Source organism: Vulpes vulpes, chromosome 10 (genome assembly GCF_048418805.1).
Source record: "Vulpes vulpes isolate BD-2025 chromosome 10, VulVul3, whole genome shotgun sequence".
Classification (NCBI taxonomy): domain Eukaryota; kingdom Metazoa; phylum Chordata; class Mammalia; order Carnivora; family Canidae; genus Vulpes; species Vulpes vulpes.
The window spans coordinates 17,351,489-17,373,112 of record NC_132789.1 but is presented as its reverse complement, the minus strand read 5'-3'; the positions used below and the strand labels follow the sequence as shown (position 1 = coordinate 17,373,112).

General features: G+C 38.3%; 1 pseudogene; it reads left to right on the top strand.

Annotated features, from left to right (window-relative positions):
- Positions 1-901: 901 nt before the first annotated feature.
- Positions 902-7,063, top strand: LOC140594154 (FAS-associated factor 2 pseudogene; annotated as a pseudogene).
- Positions 7,064-21,624: the final 14,561 nt, after the last annotated feature.

Here is a 21,624-nt window from a genome sequence, read left to right as displayed (position 1 = left end):
GGTGCCCCTAGGACAAGATTTCTTGAGGCTATTATTTAATGAATCAATTTTCATGTTACCCTCTGGGCTTTCATCCGTTGGCTGAACTTTTCTGTTATGGAAGATGGCAAATAGCTTTCGCCGTGATCCTGGGCAGGTGTACCCAGGTTGTCTGCTTGATTTCTGTTGCGTCGTATTCTCAGCAGCTCCTGGGAAATAAATGGACATAGAAAGAGCTGTTGACTGACAGGTTGTTGTTAGAAGAGCCTCGAAAATTAAGGAGTCAATCCCATTTACAATTGCACCCAAAAGCATAAGATACCTAGGAAGAAACCTAACCAAAGCGGTAAAGGATCTCTACCCTAAACACCACAGAAGGTTCCTGAAAGATATTGAGGAAGGCATAAAGAGGCACAGCTCCCCGCCTGCCCCCCCTCCATGCTTCTCCCTGAGGCCCCGCTTGCTGGGGCTCCGTGCTATCCTGAGCTAGGGCCCTTCCTGTCTTGTCTTGTTAGAAGCCGCCCGCCCCCACCGCCCCCCCCCCCAGCTTCTTTCTTTCTTTGTATCCACCTTCTACCTTTTTAGAAGGGAAAACCCTTCTCTTTAACTCTCAGGTCGCATTGGTAGGTGTCCAGGATGACTGGAAATTTATCTAGGTGGGTTGGCGGATCGGGGGAGTTGAGGACTCTACTCTCTGGCCTTCTTCCCCCTGTTGTCTCCTTTTTGTTTTAAAGCCCTTTCTGCGGATCCCTGGGTGGCTCAGCTGTTCAGCGCCTTCATTTGGCCCAGGGCGTGATCCTGGAGTCCCAGGATCGACTCCCATGTTGGGCTCCCGGCATGGAGCTTGCTTCTCCCTCCTCCTGTGTCTCTGCCTCTCTCTCTCTCTAGGACTATCATAAAGCAGTAGGACTATCAGCAGCAGTATGAGTTTTAGGTAAGACTTTTGTTATACTGTTGGAACTGCAATTAGTGGATGAGAAGGGCTCATACGTACTTAGCTAGTACCGGGCCATCTCTACACCATACTACTGTCTTCTCCACACAATTCCATAACTGCCTCAAAAAAGGAAAGGATATGCCAAACTTTTCTCTTGCTATGAAAAAGTTTTTTTTTTTTTAAGATTTATTTATTTATTCATGATACACATGGGGGCGGGGGCGTGCAGAGACACAGGCAGAGGGAGAAGCAGGCTCCATGCCGGGAGCCCAATGCGGGACCCGATCCCGGAATTCCAGGATCACGCCCTGGGCAAAAGGCAGGCACCAAACTGCTGAGCCACCCAGGGATCCCCTGAAAAAGTTTTAATTGAAAACCAGGATTCTGGGCTGAATACAGCTTCAGCAGATTCCCCATTAAATTAGAAGGGGTTTTTCATTTAAGTCCTAGTGTTGATATGTCACTATGCTCTGTCACTTTGAAAAGCGATAGTGCTTTGTTATCAGCACTGAGCCCTGACAGGCTTTTGATGTAGACTTAGACTAAAATAGATTGCCAGAATGATGAAGGCGCTGCTTACCTTCTAACACCTCCAGGCTGTGGATGTGGGCAAAGGTGCTGACCTATTGCTCTGTCCAGCCCAGTGGGTTTGATCATCTCCAGCTGAATATTTTCACATTTTAGATTGTAAGTTGAAATTGTAGAAGGGTTGATAGGTTTTCAACAGAAGCATGAATGTTACTGATAGCATATGATTTATGCCATCTAGAGACTTAATTTCTTAGGCAAATTGTTAATAATTAATTCTTGCCCTTTAACTTATACATTCTATTTAGAAAGTCTTTAAAGAAAGAAAACCGTACTTGGTGAGTTATAGAGGAAGTTGGCCTGCCAAAAAACATAGTCATTCCTTGAATTAAACACCATGTGCCAACCTTCTGCCAAGCACTGAGTTAGGTGTTGCAAACAGAAAGACAATTAAGAGTACCCGTCCTCAAGCAGAGAGATATATACAGAGGTAGATACTTATAAAATAATGCAGCAAGTGAAATATTATGCATAGAATATTACTGAAGCACAAAAAGCAATTATCTTGATATCTCTTAGGAAACAGGTAACAGAAATAGTGCATGTGTAACCAGTATCCTTGTTCCTAATGACCAGATCAGCACATTCAATGTATAGCTGAATGTTTAGATTGATATGACATTACCTTTCTTGGCTAGGAACAAGATTTCTCTTAGGAGAGGCTGAACATGCATATTCAAATAGAGTTTGCTATCAGAAAAGTGGAAAGGTTTTTGAGGGCTCAGAATTAGTATTTCTTCTTACATTTGCCACCCCACCCCCAGACACGCACACAGTTTAACTCTCTGTACACCATAGTGTCCCATGCCTTTCTGCTGTTGGCCATATAGAAAATAAATACTTTTTGAAAAAGCTTTGCTCTATAACATTTCCAGGCTCCTTCATGTGGGCTCACTTTTCTACTCAGCATGTTTCTCTACATTAAACTCTGGTAGATATGATAAGCAAGTAGCTAAAGAGCATTTAAAAGAGTTTACACTGTGAATGGAAAAATACAGATTTTACTGCCTTTGTTGCCTTTTAAAACTAAACCTCTTCTTGAATGTATTTGTATAGGATTTTCATAGCCCTCCCCTCTGGAGCAATGTTTTAGCAATGCTGCTCTGAGTTTTAATCACTGGATATTTGGTTTTTTCTTCCACACTAATTTCAAATCACAAACTAACATTCAAATTGAAAACAGTAATAGGTTTACAGTCTTTCAATTTACTTTTAACTTCATGCTATCTAAAAAAAAAAAAAAAAACTTCATGCTATCTTTTCAGAGCATCTGATCAAGTTTAACACCATTGGATAGTTTAAAACTCAGTTTGCAGTAATCCACAGCCCTCAGAAATATTTGACTTCTACCTAAAAGTAAATAAAGGTAAAAAGTCTCTACATCTTCAATAAAAGTTTTCAAAAATGAATCAGCCACATGTTTTGAGTCCCATCTCTGTGAGCAAATTTCCAGAATAAATCATTTCTGGGCTTGGCTGAATTCCAGAGCACTGCAGGTCTCAGTCCAGAGGGCTGCATATATATGCAGATTGGCCATTCAAAGTTAAGGAAATACCTGCTTTCTATATTTATAGATGCTGCCACTTATATTTTGCATTTTATATGATCATTTCCTTGTCTACCTTAAACTATTAAGTTCATGAGTATGGGAATCTCTTCATTGTATTTCCAGCCATAGCTCACTCAGTACCTAGACCAACAGTAGGCACTCAAGGAATACCTGCTAAATCGCCAAATCCCGTGTTTAGGACTGTGAGTGAATAATGGGAACAGAGTTGTACTCAGATGTTAAAGATGACTTCGTATATATTGATCCCTAGATATATGAAGTCAAAAATAACAACAATAAGGAGGGCTTAGATAACTAAAAGTGTTCCTAGAGTAGTATAGCAAATAGGTTCCAGGGAGCTTCATGGACGCTTTCCCCTACCTCACTTATTAACTGGCATTAAGGTGGGAATGTATAGCACAATGCTTCCTTTAAGCAACAAACTTTCAGAAGTATTGCTCCAAGACACAACTCACATAGCAAATAAAGTATAATGTCTTAGAATGGTCTTTAGGACCTGAATTTCTAATTGAGATCTTGTTTTAACATTTTCCTAACTCACACACACACACACACACACACAAACAGGGCATATGCAATATATACTTCTGTGTGTGTAGGTATATATATAAGAAATAGCAATGCTATCTATATACAATTGATACATATACTAATATATATGAGTAACTATATATTTATACATTATATAAGTAACATGTTTGTAATATTTAAATATTACATATGTGATATCTATGTAATACAAACTTATTTATTATAGAAGTCATAACTAAGTTATTAAGCTGTTATCCCTTTTGACAATAAATATCATCTCTCTTGGTCTTACTTACTCTCTATTTCCCAGTTGGGCTTTTAGGCATTTGATGGTGAGAGAATGAGTTAATTTTACCTCTCTAAACAAAGCCAACTGGGAAATGGCTTGGATGCCACCATGGAGGTAATAGAAGATGCCCAATTTTGGTAAATAAAAAACATGTGACTAGATGTCTCCTCATTATTTCAATATTGTATAAATAATACTCTTAAAAATATCAAACAGATCATAAGAATATCTTATAATATTTCAACTCCAATTTTATAGAGAAACACAAATTGTAGCTGTCAGAATGATCCTCTTTCCTAAGCAAAACAACTAACGTAGCAACAAGGTGTATGAGGAGATCAGCAATTTATAAAAGGACTACCTTTTGCTTCTAGTTTTAAATTCTTCACTGGGTCAAACTGTGACTTCATGGCTACTTATTTAATGTGTGTTTGTGTGCATAGGTCTGTGTTTTCTTTCCAGTTATGTTGCCAGTTTATTCAGCAATTTTACCATTTTGACAAAGCTTATGGATTTAAGACGTTTTATAGCAGAATTATTTATTATGAACAAAGTTTCATCTTAATAAAGATGTACTTGTATGGACAAGTACATTTTAATTTTTTCAAGATACATTAATGAAAAAATATTCTGGATCTGTTTTCATTCTTTCTTTTATTCTACACTCCTTCCCCACAAAAAAGTATGCACATATACATAATTATTTTTTACATAATTATTAAGACAAAATTAATATGATTCAGTCAGAGTTCAGGTATGACATTTGTTAATTCATATGGCTAGTGCTCGAAAGGAAATATTATTTATATAAAGGTAGTCTTATAGGGCTAAGCAACAAAAGAAAACCGAATTGAATATGGCAAATAACATGGAATTAAGTACTGTTTCAAGCGTAATTTTTTTTTAAATGTGGTCATTCTGCACTGTTATTCATTCTGTTCAAAGAAAAAGCAACCTTGAGTAATGTATTTTTAAAATCAGCAACTTAATTAGAGGAAAATTTTTAAACAGGCAAAACAAAACAAAACACCCAGAGTATGAAAATCAAAACAGGAAATTACGTTACAATAAGAGGTAATCAAATCATTCCTTTAAGAAGCGTAGAGGCGGCGGCCAAATGGCAGCGCCTGAGGAGCCGGATATAACCCAGGAGCAGACAGAGAAACTGCTGCAGTTTCAGGATCTAACTGGCATAGCAACTATGGATCAATGCTGCCATCCCTTGGAACAGCATTACTGGGACATAGAGGCTGCTGTACAGGACCGATTGAATGAACAAGAGGGTGTGCCAGATGTTTTCAACCCACCTCCATCCTGACCCCTGCAAGTTAATACAGTTGAGCACAGGCTCTACAGTTAGGCTATTGCAAGACCACAGCCAAGGGGGCTGCCTGGATGGGGTTATTACTTAATAATGCTTCCATTCCGATTTACCTACACAATACTTGATATATTTAGGTTTGCCCCTCGCAGCTGGGTCACTGACCCCGTTGGGGACATTGTTTCATTTATGCTCTCTTTTGAAGAGAAATATGGGAGGGCACACCCTGCCTTCCACCAGGGAACGTACAGCCAGGCACTTAACGATGCCAAGCGGGAGCTTTGGTTGCTTTTGGTTTGTCTTCATGGAGATGATCCCCAGGACTCCGATGAGTTCTGTTGCAACACACTCTGGGCCCTGAAGTTATTTCCCTAATAAACACTAGGATGCTTCGCTGGGCATGCTCCGCAAATAAACCTGAGGGATATAGGGTCTTGCAGGGTTTAGGAGGGAACACCTATCCATTCCTGGCCTTGATTATGCTGAAGGATCAGAGAACGACTGCAGTGGGACCCGATGACCTTATTAACCAGCTGACATGTATCATGGATGCAAACCAGACTTACCTCGTGTCAGAATGCCTTGAAAGGGAAGAACGAAATCAGACCCAGGTCCTGCGACAACAGAAAGACGAGGCCTATCTGGCCTCTCTCAGGGCTGACCAGGAGAAGGAAAGGAAGACACGGGAGGAGCCAGAGCTGAAGGGGCGCAAGGAGGAGGAGGAGGTGCAACAGCAAAAGTTGGCAGAGGAGAGAGGTGCGCGGAATCTACAAGAGGAAAAGGAGGGGAAGCTGCAGTATCTGCCCCCAGAGCCTTCCCCTGATGACCCTGAAAGTGTCAAGATCATTTTCAAATTAGCCAATGATTCTCGAGTAGAGAGATGATTCCACTTTTCACAGTCTCTAACAGTAATCCATGACTACTTCTTCTCCTTGAAAGAAAGCCCTGAAAAGTTTCAGATTGAAGCCAACTTTCCCCGGCGGGTGCTGCCTTGCATCCCTTCAGAGGAGTGGCCCAACACCCCCACACTTCAGGAGGCCAGACTTAGCCACACAGAAGTTCTCTGTTCAGGACCTGAAAGATGAATGACATTTTTCTTCCCTCTCCCCTCCTAATCCCTAAAAGAAATGGAGAAACAAACAAACAAACAAAAACCGAGAGAGAAATTCATATTATTATTATAATACAATATTTTTTTTAAGATTGCTGTATCCTAAGGGAGGATCAGAAACCATGCAGCCCAAAAGAGTCACCACCTGTGTGTGTGTGTGCGAAGGTCAGCAGTGAACGTTCCCACTGGCAAGCCCACCCTTCCCTACTGCCTCTGCACCACACACCTTCCAAAGAAAGGTCGAAGGACTTCGACCCAGTCATTGTCCCAACTGGGGAAGGGGACATTCCCACTAGTTCTCATTCATCCTTGCTTTTATGAAAAATAAAAGTGGAAAAAAACATCTATCAACCAGCTACTACTGCAGCATCTCCTGACGACTTGCTTCTCCCACCACCAGAGAAGAGGCACAGAAGAGAGATGTTCCTTGAACTTCCCACATTTTATGAATAACTTCTAAATGTTTTTTGTTGCTTTGTAATGACCAAAGGAATGAGACTGACAATGTTGTGCCCCTAAGTAATAAGCAGGTCAGCACAAGGTGGGTGCAGCCCAAAATAGTCAGTCCTGCTCTGCTTGTCCAGGGGTAGGGGGTTTTGTTAAATTTCCTGAGTCCCACAACATAGCTGGGTTTTTTTTTTTTAACTTTATTTGATAAAGAGCCAATTCTTAAGCCCATGAATTCATGCTCTGGGCTCCTTAGCCCACAAGAGTGTAATAAAGGTGACCTGGGCTGGTTTGTGCTTATTTTTGCCATTGTCCCTCTCACATTCCTAGAGAGGTTGTTCTTTTTGGTCCAACTCTTGCTGTCCTTTCTTACCATCTATGCGCCTCGCTTGGAGTATTGGGAGAAATCTGGAGTTCATTGCCCCACAAAGTCTCTGTACAGATATCCCCATATATGCAGTGTGAACTCTGTGTATACTCATTAACTGCAGTTGTCCCTTGGAATCTGTACTAGATGGTTACTATGCAATCTGAACCAAAGGATAGCAGCTCTTCATTCCTCTTCTGATGTGTACGTGCTCTTCCTGCCCAGCCCCGAGTGTTCCTGAATTGCCAATCTTGGTGCCTTATCAAAGGACTAGCAGGGTCAATGGTAGAACCAGCAGAACCCCATGATGGTGCCCTGCCTGTATCAGTGGGAGAAGTGGGTGGTGGTGGTGGTGGTGGTGGTTCAAGGATAGAACTAGAAACCTTGAAGGGAGCCAAGACAGAACTCCAGGTGTGTGTAAACTGCTGGAAGGTACAGTTAGTTTCTGATATAGCCACCTGCTGGAGGCAGGTTTTAATCCTCTCCCTCTATTGCTGTTTTGAGGTAATAGGGGTTTTTTAACCTCTGGATGGATGTCCCTTCTTTGGTTGAGTTTATGGTAATGGGTACATGGGTCATGCCATGTATTATTAACAGATGTCAGCATGAGCTGGCAAATATTCCAAAGTGTTCTATAGCTAGACTGGTGCAGACTTGTAACACAGCAACCTACTGAAGTAACTGGAGCCTAGCATGCTTTGAGGCCAGGCTTCATATCAAGATAAAACATAACGTGGTAGATTTGCAGTCTCCAAAGGCTTTCTCTCTTGCTTCCCTAAAATCTAAGGGCAACTCTTTCTCTTTTAGGTAGCAGTGATGTACGTGGCTTCTCCTCTGCATCCCACAGTGGTTGGGGTAAACATGGGTAAGGGACAGAATAAGGAACCTCACAAGGCACCACCTAGGGAGCCCGGGAATTACCCAGTGGTCTTGGCACAGATGTCTAAAACACCATCTCTAGGAAAATTTAATTTAATTCTGCTCCTCGCTGCCGATTATTCCATTTTGTTTACTGCTGCCTCAAGGCCAGATGAGTGGGAAGTCACTGTCTATTGGCATGAAAGGTATCTGGAATGGATACCAGGATAAAGCATGTTCTCTATTCAGCCTTATGTGAAGTCTGCTTCATGCTTACAACCATGCAAAGAGGAATTTTCCCACATAACTTTGAGTCTCCCTCCCTGTCAAACTCATAGCTATTTCCCCGGCAGTACACAGAAGGGCAGGATTTTAAGGGCCTTCTCTAGGTTGGGTATTGTTTTGGGTGTTTTGCCCACACATCTTTGGGAAGTTGTAAAACTTTTTCCTTAATTCAGTCTGCATCTTATTCTACAACGTGCACGTTATGTCTCTTGGCCTTTCAATACTTGTTCAGGGAAGGAGGTCAGATGCCAGACTGTTAAGAAAAAGTGTATGTCGGTACGGTTCTTGGGATGGCCTACCCATTTACTTTAGGTTTCAGGAAGTTTTATCTGAAGCACATGTTCCTTCCTAGTCCATGTGGAAACAAGCCTGCTTTGCTCAGACCCCATTCCTGTCTCCTTACCGTAGGGCTGCTGCATAGGTGTCATCTCCCTTCCTCCTCCAGGAAGGATGCACATTTTGTCACTTAAAGCCAGTACAATCTGTTACTCCCAAGGACCTCGGAACTCCATGGGACCTGCAAGGGAGAAAATACTGAGAAGCCGATGATCTGCAAGGATTCGCTCATTTCCAGATCACCTCCGGGTTGTTTCAGCTGTTTATCAAACAGCAAGCCATCAGCCTAAAAAAAAAAAAAAAACACTTGTTTCAAGTTCTCTTCTGCATCCCAAAACTGACGTTGTAGATTCAACTGAATGACATGGGAAATGACCAAGCAAAGATACCCAGTTGGAGTCCGTTGAATTTCTGCAGTTAGTGGGGCATTTCTGGTCTTTTCTTCCACTTCTGCAGAATTTCCTGCAGCAAATACTTCTTTTGTCCTTGCTTGCCTCCACTGTGATGTTTGGATAAAAAATGATCAGAGAATATCTCTTAAAAAATAATAAGGAACCTAGAATCTTCAGCTGAGCAGTCATTATGAAAATTGCTAATGGTGCCAAGGCCAAGGAAAGAGTTTCAGAAAATAACTGTGGGAGGAAAGAGTGATAACCCCCAGAATGCAAAATCAGGGGAGTATTACCTGGTGCTTGAACAAGGAGCTCCACTTTGCAACTGTTTCTTTTTTTTTTTTTTTTTTTTTAGGACTTGTGAGGAATGCAGCAAACAGGAAATCCCTCCACAAAAGATGCAGTGTCCCAACTTGGTACTGCGCCTGAATAGTTTAAGTGATAATTTACTGAAGAAATCTAGTGTACTTTAAATTTTTTTCATAAAAGTTCCCATTGTGTTGTAGGTTAACATTAAATGTTTTATACAAAAAAATCATTTTTAATCATTAATGATTAAATCATTCTGGTAAAAGATTAATATCAATGTAGTATGAATAAGCCCATTATAAATAGCATGTTGTCTGAAAATGGAAAGAAGAGTTTAGATACATGAACCTGAAAGTCATCACTAGAAACCATTAAGATACCTAGAATTTTCATCTGAATTCACTCATTCTTAATTGATCATTTATCTATCACCAGTAGGTTGGACTTTTGTGGGGTTTGGGATAAAAAAAGAAAAAAGAAAAAAAAACAAACTCTCCTTAAGTAACTTTCATTCAATCAAGAGAAAGAAAAAATATAAACAGGTAATAGCAACATTCTCTATCTGTATACAAAATGCTTATAGATGCTACTTATTTATTATATGCCCATGTCAGAATTTGTTTTTTTTAATTTTTTTTAATTTTTATTTATTTATGATAGTCACAAAGAGAGAGAGAGAGAGGCAGAGACATAGGCAGAGGGAGAAGCAGGCTCCATGCACCGGGAGCCCGACGTGGGATTTGATCCTGGGTCTCCAGGATTGCGCCCTGGGTCTAAGGCAGGCGCTAAACCACTGCGCCACCCAGGGTTCCCCCATGTCAGAATTTGTATACATAAACCAAGTCAGGGATGCTGGCCACCTCTTTGAAGTTTTTCACCATTTTACCCAGCTCTTCATTCTTTTTTTTTTTTTTTTAATTTTTATTTATTTATGATAGTCACAAAGAGAGAGAGAGAGAGGCAGAGACACAGGCAGAGGGAGAAGCAGGCTCCATGCACCGGGAGCCCGACGTGGGATTCGATCCTGGGTCTCCAGGATTGCGCCCTGGGTCTAAGGAAGGCGCTAAACCACTGCGCCACCCAGGGTTCCCCCATGTCAGAATTTGTATACATAAACCAAGTCAGGGATGCTGGCCACCTCTTTGAAGTTTTTCACCATTTTACCCAACTCTTCATTCTTGTTTGATAGTTATTAAACACCTGAGGGGAAGAATCTAGTAAAACCAAAATATTTAAATAGTCACACAATGGTCATTTTGACAGAGATGTTGCTGGTCATAAACCAGTCATGTGGGGATCCCTGGATGGCTCAGCGGTTTAGTGCCTGCCCTTGGCCTAGGGCGTGGTCCTGGAGTCCCGGGATCGAGTCCTGCGTCGGGCTCCTGGCATGGAGCCTGCTTCTCCCTCTGCCTGTGTCTCCGCCTCTCTCTCTCTTGTCTCTGTCTCTGTCTCTAATGAATAAATAAAATCTTAAAAAATAAATAAATAAACCAGTCATGTGAATTACACCAAGTTATTTTGCAGCTGATTATACAGCTGTAAGTACTTCTTTTAGTGATTGCATCAAGAGTACTAATATATACATCTGGATTGGAAGACTGAGATGCAGTATTGAGGTGGAAGGCTTATTTGAAATCCATCTGCTATGGATTTTAACTTCACCAGGGTGGTAAAATGATCTGAACCACATAATCTACTCTAGTATCTTCTCCTAGTTTCATAGGGAACAGCAGGAGAGATACAAAGTTGCGAGAAATCCAAAGTTGGAAACCTTTTCATGTAGTGTTCCTGAATCTCAAGGAAATCCAGCTTATTAGTTTCAAAAGAATCTTTCAGCCACTACTGCATCTGTGCTTCCATCTGGGTGGGGACCTAACTGAAATGTGATTCCATGTTGGAAACCAGTATACAGAAAAGTCAGTTCCCAGCTTCAGAGGAGATTGGCAGAATACAGTTTGGATCCAGGTTCAGTAAGTACAATTTGCTAGTTTATTTTAGTTTCCAAAGCCATCCAACTTTCATTTGCCCTGGCTCTTGATGTTTTAGAAACTTGGCAATAGAATGATCTTATTAAATAGATCCTCCCCTCATATAAGCATCTTCAGATTGAAAGGCCACATAAATTTTGTTTTTCAATTCTAAACGCATACAAGATTTTTATCTGTCCCATTATGGATCAGACTTACCTTTCGTTTCTCCCTAGCTCTCCTGTATTTTTTTCTGTATTCATTTAGATTTAATTTTTTTAAGGCAAGAACCATGTATAAGGTGACTTATTCATGTTCAAAATCTTAGTACTTAATACAAAATCTGGCATATAGTCATTAATCAATAGCATTATAGTTAATAATACATATTATGAGGAAAACATTTTCTATTAACATAGATTACTTTTCAGGCCTATCATATATGACATATATATGTATATACACATGTATACACATATCTGTGATACATATCTCTCTATATGTTACAGTAATAATTGGTATGTGAAGTTGTACCTGCACATATATATATAATCTCTATCAGATTCCCTAGCCATAATATCAACACAGCAAAGAATACATCTTAATAGAAAGATTTATGATTAGTAAATTAAACAGAGAATGGCAATATGACCCAGCAATTTCACTCCTAGGTATCTGCTCAAAAGAATGAAAACTATTACTCAAACAAAAAATTGTATGTAGATGTTCATAGCAAAATTCACAATAGCCAAAAGGTAGAAAGGATGCAAATATCCACCAACTGAGGAACAGATAAACAGAATGTGACATAATACATACAAAGAATATTATTCAGCCATAGAAATAATGAAGTCCTAGCACATGCTACAACACGGATCAAGCTTGAAAACTTTATAATGAGGGAAAGAAACCAGTCATAAAAGTTACATATTATATGATTCCATTTATATCAAAAATCCACCCTGACACATACATAGAGACAGGAAGAAGATCTGTGGTTGCCAGGGGCTGGGCTGGGCACGAAGTGATGGGAAGATAATAGTTGGTTTCTTTCGGGGTTGATAGAAATGTTTGGAGCTAGATAGAAGTGATGGTTTTCACACATTGTGAATGTAAAGTAAATGCTAAATTTCACATTTGAAAGTGGTTAAAATGGTAAATTGTATGTGTATTTTACCATAACAAAAATATTTGTGCCAGAATTGCTGTTTAATCAAACTACATTTTAAAAATTAAAAATCTTGAATTCATTATTTTTTTCTAGAATTATATAGCAGTTATAGCTCACCTGACTTACTTGACTAAAATCATCTTTTTTTTTAAATTTTTATTTATTTATGATAGTCACAGAGAGAGAGAGGCAGAGACACAGGCAGAGGGAGAAGCAGGCTCCATGCACCGGGAGCCCGACGTGGGATTCGATCCTGGGTCTCCAGGATCACTCCCTGGGCCAAAGGCAGGCGCCAAACCCCTGCGCCACCCAGGGTTCCCTTCTTTTTTTTTTTAAGGAAACTTCAGTCTATTGAAATCTCTGTTCTCTATCGATGAAAATATATCAAAATCATTAATTATTTTAGTTCAAATGATTGATTGTTATCCATAGTTCACCTACTCTTTTCTTTTCCATTATAATAACTAATTCAATGCTGTTCCTTTGAGAAAAAGGCAGGTTTTTTTAAATTAAATACTGAAAATCTAAATATTTTTGTGGATACAATTAATTTTTTCAAAGAAAATTATTTTAAAAGTTTTACCTGCCATTGCTTTGTAGTTCATAATCATTAGAATTCATAACATAATCATTACTTTACTGTCTTATGTCACTGGATAGAGATCATCAATATGTAAATTATATATATAATAGATGGAGTTATAAACACTAAAAGTATCGAGTCAATGGAATAATATTACGAAGGAGAGATGATGTTGAAATTATGGTGGTGTAGATGAGCTTCACTGAAAAATATAAACTTTCACATGCATCTAGAAAAATTGATAGGATTTGATAGTTTACCATAGCAGGAGAGAATGATGAACATTCCAGGTGTCCAGGCAAGACAGAAGATGCTTCAGGATTTCAATATCTCCATTGTAAATGATTGAAAATGCCTTGCCACTATTTCCCAGCGTGTAACTGCATCCACTCATACGTGTCCTGTACACTCTGGGATGAGAGATCTTTCTAAAAGACAAATCTATTTGGCCTAATAATTACAATAGCATGCATTTATGCAGTGGTTACTTTGTCCCAGACACTGTTGTGTCTTCACAGTTAAACACTTAATCATCATAACAATTGTGCAAGATTTTTCCTTACCCTGTCAAAATACTTATAAATATTACAAGAAAATCAGATTCTGAATCCTACCATGAGCTGCCTGTATCTTCTGACTCAATGTTCAAACCAAATGACTCAAATACAAGAGAAACAGTAACTTATCCAATTATCTAATAGGTACTTACTGAATGCCACGTCCTCTCACCCCTCCATATGTCTTTGTCTGTGTGATGTCTGTGGACTCAAATGTTCCCTACTACCTTCTTATTTCCTCTGCCTTTTGTATGAATGTACATTCCCTCTCACCTTTGAGCAGTATTCTCTGATGTTTGTTTTTATGCCCAGGTTTTGGCTATTATTTATAAAGCTGTGTTAAATATTCAAATATAGTTCTTTGTGTAAACATATATTTTCATTTTTGTTGGGTAAGTGCCTATAAGAGAAATTGCTGGATCATTAGGAAAGTCAAGTTTAACTTTCTGAGAAACTGCCAAACCACTCTCCAAAGTGCAGTGGCACATTTCATTTCTTACAATCATTTTGTCCCTCATCTTCAACAAAACTTAGTATTATTGGTTTTATTAATTTCAGCCATTCTGCTGAGCATGTAGTGCTATCATATGTGATCTGGTTTGTGTTTTCCTAATGACTAATGATGTTGAGCGTCCTTTCCTGTGTATTTTCCGTTCGTTTATCTTCTATGGTGAAATGTATGATAAAATCAAAACCCCATTTTAATTAAGTTACTTGGTTTCATACTAAGGAGTAGTAAGATTATTTAGATATTCAACTTACATGTCCTTTATCACATATATGTGTTACAAATATTTCACTTGAATTTACAACCCTGAGGTCAGGAGTCCCTCGCTCCACTGACTGAGCCAGCCAGGCTCCGTAGCCTGCTTTACTTTTTTATACTACTTTGGACTCTTATTTTTCCTGAATCTGTGTGTATATACTTTTTAGCAACTTGGGAAAATTCTGGCTATTTGTTATTCAAATATTTTGTTCTTACTCTGTGTCCTTCATTTTCTAGCAATCCAATTACATGAATGTATGCTCTGTTAATATACCAAGTCCTTTGTTTTTAAGCTTGGTAAGAAAAGTCTTGGGAAATTTTTATACTTAATTTAGCTTCAAAACTAAGGCAGTATCCTGAGGACTCTACTTAATGCCCTGTGTATCACTAGATCTTTCCACACTGGCAAGTGGACACATGAGTTATCCTCAGCCCTGTGAGAGCTCCAGGAACTTTTCTACTCCTTTCCTGTAGCTCTTTCCAAGGCTTCTGGTATTTTCTTCTCATGAAATGTACAGAGCAATACTCAGTGACAGAATTGGGAGATTCTTTGAGGTTTTACAGAGTTGTGTGTCTCTGCAACTACCCACTCCGCTCTCTTATTCTGACCTGTCAAATCTAGTTTTCTTGACTGCTCCCAAAATTTGGTCTCTATCTCTGCAACTTGGCAAGATGGCTTGATTCCATTACAGCTAACCCTCCTTTGTTGTTTGGTACAATTGAAGGGCTCATCTTTTTTGTGGTTCACTTATGCCAGGGGTCATAGTCCTATGTTGCTTGTTGTCCAGTATTTGAAAAATGTTACTTATGTTTTGTCTGCTAATTGTTTAACACAGAAGAGGTTTTTTTGTTTTGTTTTGTTTTGTTTTGTTTTTGTTATTTCCTCCTAACCAAGGTTGAAGTTCTAGTCCAATTCCACATGTTGAGTTTAAGGAATTGATGAAACATATAGCAAGGTGTCAAAACAGGCAAACATGGCCTTAGAAAGGAGCTTATTTTTATATTAAATTTCCCAATTATTTTTTAAGTATAAAATTGAAAGTAGAGAAATAAGTGATTCATTGGGAATTACTATATATTATATTCAAAAAGCAGAAGACTAAAGATGTAATTCTTGGGGAGTCATATGTAAGAGAAGAAAGATTTATAAAAGTAAAGTTATATGTTAAATAAAAGCAGACACAATTTTAAGAAATTTGGAGTTATTCTGAAAATTGATTGGTACTTAAAGGAAGAACCATGTTCTGATGTTTTCCCCTAAAATTTCAGCAAGTTCTAAAAAAAAATAAACATAAAAATAAAATAAAATTTCAGCAAGTTCTTGATTGAAAAATTTTAAAGGGATATTATTTTCCAATGAAATGACAGTTGGTATCAGACATTTGTGCCTGCTGACAAGACAGTGACATGGTATCACAACAAGTGCCTACGATTCAAATGGTGTCTAGACAGGAGGGATCATTTTAAACTTCTTATTTTTCACTGTCATCAAATTCTGTACCATACATTTTCTTTTATGCACAGTGATTAGACATAGATTTTACATAAAAGGAACATAGAGGGGACAATACTGTTGTATACTGTAAATAATTAGAGGAGTCAGTTTATTTAAGTAGATTGTTCAAGTTAAGTAGATGTTCAAGAGTATAGTCTATAGCTCTCTCATGAAGATAAAATCAAAACACTGAACTGTGACTTAATTCTTTGATATATACATGTACACATGCGTGCATATGTAAATGATTGAGATATGATACCAAATTAAATCATCTGTCAATCTAAAATAATTCTAGTAGACTAATTTATTGACTATTCTATTTCACTTCGCTTGATAAATATTGTTAGAGTTGTAAAACTAGAACCTTTAGTTTTATACTTACATTAAAATATATCCTTGACTCTATCTTTGATTGGTAGTTCCCTGGGAGATGAAGGAATTTTGTGATAAAAATATAAGTGAACATCTGAATTTAAAGAAACTTGTGGATTTCTAGAGAATTATAAATTATCCTTAAATTACCAAACTTTAAGTGATCAGAAATCATATAGAGCTAATCATGTCAGCTATTCTGAAAAAGTTGAATAATTTCCTAGTTAAGCCCATTTGGAAATGCACAGAGAAAAAATTTTAAATGCTTTAAATAATTTATTATATCTTTTCGGAAAGAAATTTCTGGGGTAAGTACAGTACATTTCAAAGACATAAGAATCATAAACATGAGTGGGAAATATCAGAAAGGGAGACAGAACATGAGAGACTCCTAACTCTGGGAAACGAACAAGGGGTGGTAGAATGGGAGGTGGGCAAGGGGTGGGGGTGACTGGGTGACGGGCACTGAGCGGGACACTTGATGGGATGAGCACTGGGTGTTATGCTATATGTGGGCAAATTGAACACCAATAAAAAATAAATAAACAAATAAAAAACAAAGACATAAGAATCAAATGATCACGTCTTTACTAATTTATTTTGGCATTAAAACCATGTTCATTGTGCGGAATCAGAAAAGACCCCGAATAGCCAGGGGAATTTTAAAAAAGAAAACCATAGCTGGGGGCATCACAATGCCAGATTTCAGGTTGTACTACAAAGCTGTGGTCATCAAGACAGTGTGGTACTGGCACAAAAATAGACACATAGATCAATGGAACAGAATAGAGAACCCAGAAGTGGACCCTGAAATGTATGGTCATCTAATATTCGATAAAGGAGGAAAGACTATCCATTGGAAGAAAGACAGTCTCTTCAATAAATGGTGTTCAATTTACCAACATACAGAAAAAAATTGGGAAAATTGGGAAAAAAGTTGGGAAAATTGGACATCTACATGCAGAAGAATGAAACTGGACCACTCTCTTTCACCATACACAAAGATAAACTCAAAATGGATGAGAGATCTAAATGTGAGACAAGAGTCCATCAAAATCCTAGAGGAGAACACAGGCAACACCCTTTTTGAACTCGGCCACAGTAACTTCTTGCAAGGTACATCAACAAAGGCAAAAGAAACAAAAGCAAAAATGAACTATTGGGACTTCATCAAGATAAGAAGCTTTTGCACAGCAAAGGATACAGTCAAAAAAACTAAAAGACAACCTACAGAATGGGAGAGGATATTTGCAAATGACATATCAGATAAAGGGCTAGTTTCCAAAATCTATAAAGAACTTATTAAACTCAACACCAAAGAAACAAACAATCCAATCATGAAATGGGCAAAAGACATGAAGAGAAATCTCACAGAGCAAGACATGGACATGGCCAACATGCACATGAGAAAATGCTCTGCATCACTTGCCATCAGGGAAATACAAATCAAAACCACAATGAGATACCACCTCACACCAGTGAGAATGGGGAAAATTAACAAGGCAGGAAACAACAAATGTTGGAGAGGATGCGGAGAAAAGGGAACCCTCTTACACTGTTGGTGGGAATGTGAACTGGTGCAGCCACTCTGGAAAACTGTGTGGAGGTTCCTCAAAGAGTTAAAAATAGACCTGCCCTACGACCCAGCAATTGCACTGTTGGGGATTTACCCCAAAGATTCAGATGCAACGAAACGTCGGGACACCTGCACCCCGATGTTTCTATCAGCAATGGCCACAATAGCCAAACTGTGGAAGGAGCCTCGGTGTCCATCGAAAGATGAATGGATAAAGAAGATGTGGTTTATGTATACAATGGAATATTACTCAGCGATTAGAAACGACAAATACCCACCATTTGCTTCAACGTGGATGGAACTGGAGGGTATTATGCTGAGTGAAATAAGTCAATCGGAGAAGGACAAGCAGTGTATGTTCTCATTCATTTGGGGAATATAAATAATAGTGAAAGGGAATATAAAGGAAGGGAGAAGAAATGTTGGGAAATATCAGGAAGGGAGACAGAACATAAAGACTCCTAACTCGGGGAAACGAACTAGGGGTGGTGGAAGGGGGGAGGAGGGCGGGTGTTGGAGGGGAATGGGTGACGGGCACTGAGGTGGACACTTGACGGGATGAGCACTGGGTGTTTTTCTGTATGTTGGTAAATTGAACACCAATAAAAATTAATTTAAAAAAAAACATGTTCAATTATGGATCAACTTTCTATACATATTCCTAAGAACTATCCATCATTCCACAAGTTTAGATTAACTTTTAGTAAAATATATACAAAGAAACTGTAGTCTGTATTTTAAAGTTTTTTCCCCAAACCTATAGTAATTTTATTTATGAAGCAAAAATAAAACATTTATCTTTAAATTAAATAGCGTCATAATACCAACATTTTGGGAAGCACTTTATTCTTAATCTACGTAGGACTGGAATAAACATAAACTGTGACCTACTGTATCTTAACCCCTGAGAAACTCATATCCGCATGTACCCAAATGTATGTATAATTTTCAGAAAAGCATTGTTCAAAATAGTTTGACAGTAGGGAGTAATATCCAAACATTTTTCAACAACAGAATGCATAGAGTGTGGTATTATCATTACAATATTATAATTAAGACCTATAACAATAATTTAACCACAACCACACTCAAGAACATAACTGCATCTTATGATAAATTGTGATAAAGATGTAAGACATAGAAATACATATAATGTGATTTTTGGGGGGTAGTTAAGAACAGGTAAATCTAAACTTCATTCTTTGGGATGTACACCTGATAGTAAAACAAACAGAATAAGGAAATTATTACTAAGTTATGATAGGGTTCTTGCAGAATGATGGAAAGTGATTGCTTGAGGGTTTCTTGAGTAAGGCAATGTTCTTTTTCTTGGCCTAGATGTTGTTTATAGGATCACATACATTTTAATTGTTTGCTAAACAAATGTTTGTCAAAGCTGTGTTTGATGCACTTGTGTCTAATAACAAAAAAATTTTAAATATAAAATTTCAGAAATGACCGACCTAACAATATTTGGTATATAACAGGTTTTCAAGCTCTTTACAAGTTTCTGTACAAATGACTTTTTCTCTATGTCAGTTTTATCATTTGCTATGTAAATACTAAGTATCCTCTTCATATTTCTAAGCAGATTAATCTATGATTTAATCTTTTTATTTGAACAAACTTTGTTTAACCGGTGCAGCCCTGTCAATTTCCCCATATGTTGCTTTCATATTTCACTATGAACAATTTATCCCTCTCAAGTTAATATGGAAAAACATGGATTTTATTGATGATACATCTTGTGTTTAATTGTGAAGCACCACTGTGACTAATGAGACTTGTGTTCTTGTTATTTACTTGTAATTTATTAAGATCTGTCTTTGGAAAGGGGCAAATAGAACACATTATGTTGTTGATGACAATATTTGATAGTCAATAATCATTACCTGATTAAAATATAAGAATCAGGGATGGGATACTTATATCTTTTGTAAGTAAAAGCAGGAATATAGGCTGCAGAGAGAAAAAGGACAGAAAATCCAGGCCTATGAGATACTTGGAGATGGATGTCTGAGAGATCCAGATACCCAGATTCACAAAAAACAGTGACATATGGATTATGTGCCATATGTAATTTCTGAAAGAATTCCTATCTACTAAGTATCAATCCAAAAAGCAGTAATTGATGAATAGGATTGAAGTTCTTTCAATAGCCTGCTTTAAATATAGATGGTATAAAATCTGTTTCGTGAGAAACAAGATAATCTGATAGAAAACTAGCTATATGATATTAAGTAAATGGTTCTTATTTCTTCATATAAAAAGCACGTTACCGCCATGTAAAGCAAGTGATTCTTAGGTTGAAAACCTCAACATGCCTGGTTCTTGATGTACAGAATCCTTTCTGCATGAAAGAAAGACCTTGGATCTTTTGGGGTTTTTATTTGAGGATTCCAGTGTTCAGTATATTAGGAGAAAGTCTACCAGTGTAGCTGACGCAATAAGTTCACAATCTCATGTAGGCAGCTGCATCTCTGGGATGGCCAGCCCCAGGCTAATTGCCAACCAAGCAAAGAGTTCATTTTTGCCTGCGTTCTTCCAATGAGGATACAACTAGAATGAGTGCTGGTGTTGGGGGAGGCTAAACTCCACATCTACCCATCTTAGGTTCTCCCCGGGGGGACTCATTACCAAGAGGATATCATCAAAAGAAAAAATTTATAAAGGTTTGCAGTGCACATCACACCGAAGAAATCAAAAATAAAGAGGAACTCAAAGCAGCAGCTTAAAACTGTCGGCTTTATAGCGTCTTCAGCAAAGAACAATAATACATTTGTAGAAAAAATGATAGCCTAAAGAAAAGCAGTTTTAGGCTATCAAGGGCGGCAAACTGGAAAGGTAAATATATGGGAAGACATTAACACTAAGATTTGTTTCTGGATTCCTCTTTCCAAAAATATATATACATATATATTTTGGGGTGGCATATCCCAGCTTCCTTCACAAGGCTTTATGCCTCGCTCTAAGGAATCCCTGCTGAGCCAAGCTCTAGTTATTGGTATTTGAGTTAAATTACAGTTATAGGTGGAATGGGTTTATGAGTCATTTCATTAGAATGTTTTCAAAAGATGTGCCCTTAGTCTCTTCTTTGACCAAAAGTGTGTGCAGAAGCCCCATCCTCTAAGGGATTGTACAGAATGTCTGGAGCTCTGTAGAGTTGGTTTTTTCCCCCCTCCTGAGGAAAGCAAGATTACTCTTTAACAGTTAAAAGCGTTGTTCCTATTAGGGATAATGTAACACCACGTCATCCTTCCTATATAGTACAATCATTATGCATACACTATAAAAACAGACTGCATGGTGACTAATTTTCAAATAAACCCATAGACTAAATCACAGCATATATAAATCATTTCTATCTCAACTGCTCACTTAAACCTGAACAAATTTTCTGGAAGCATGTTAATTTTCCTATGATACTCCTTAATATTTCTTGCAGAGCTGGTTTGGTGGTCACATATTCTTGCAGTTTCTGCCTATCTTGGAAGCTCTTTATCTCTCCTTCTATTCTGAATGAGAGCCTTGCTGGATAGAGTTTTCTTGCCTGCATGTTCTTCTCATCTAGGACCCTGAATCAATCCCGCCAGCCCTTTCTGGCCTCCCAGGTCTCTGAGGAGAGGTCTGCTATTAATGTAACAATTCTCCCCATATTCGTTAAGAATCTGCTGCCTCTATCTACTTTACAGATTTTCTCTTTTTCTATAGAATTTGCAAGTTTCACTATTAAGTGTTGAGGTGTTGAACGGTTTTTATTGATTTGGGGGGAGGACCACTCTATCTCCTGGGTCTGAGTGCCTATTCCCCTCCT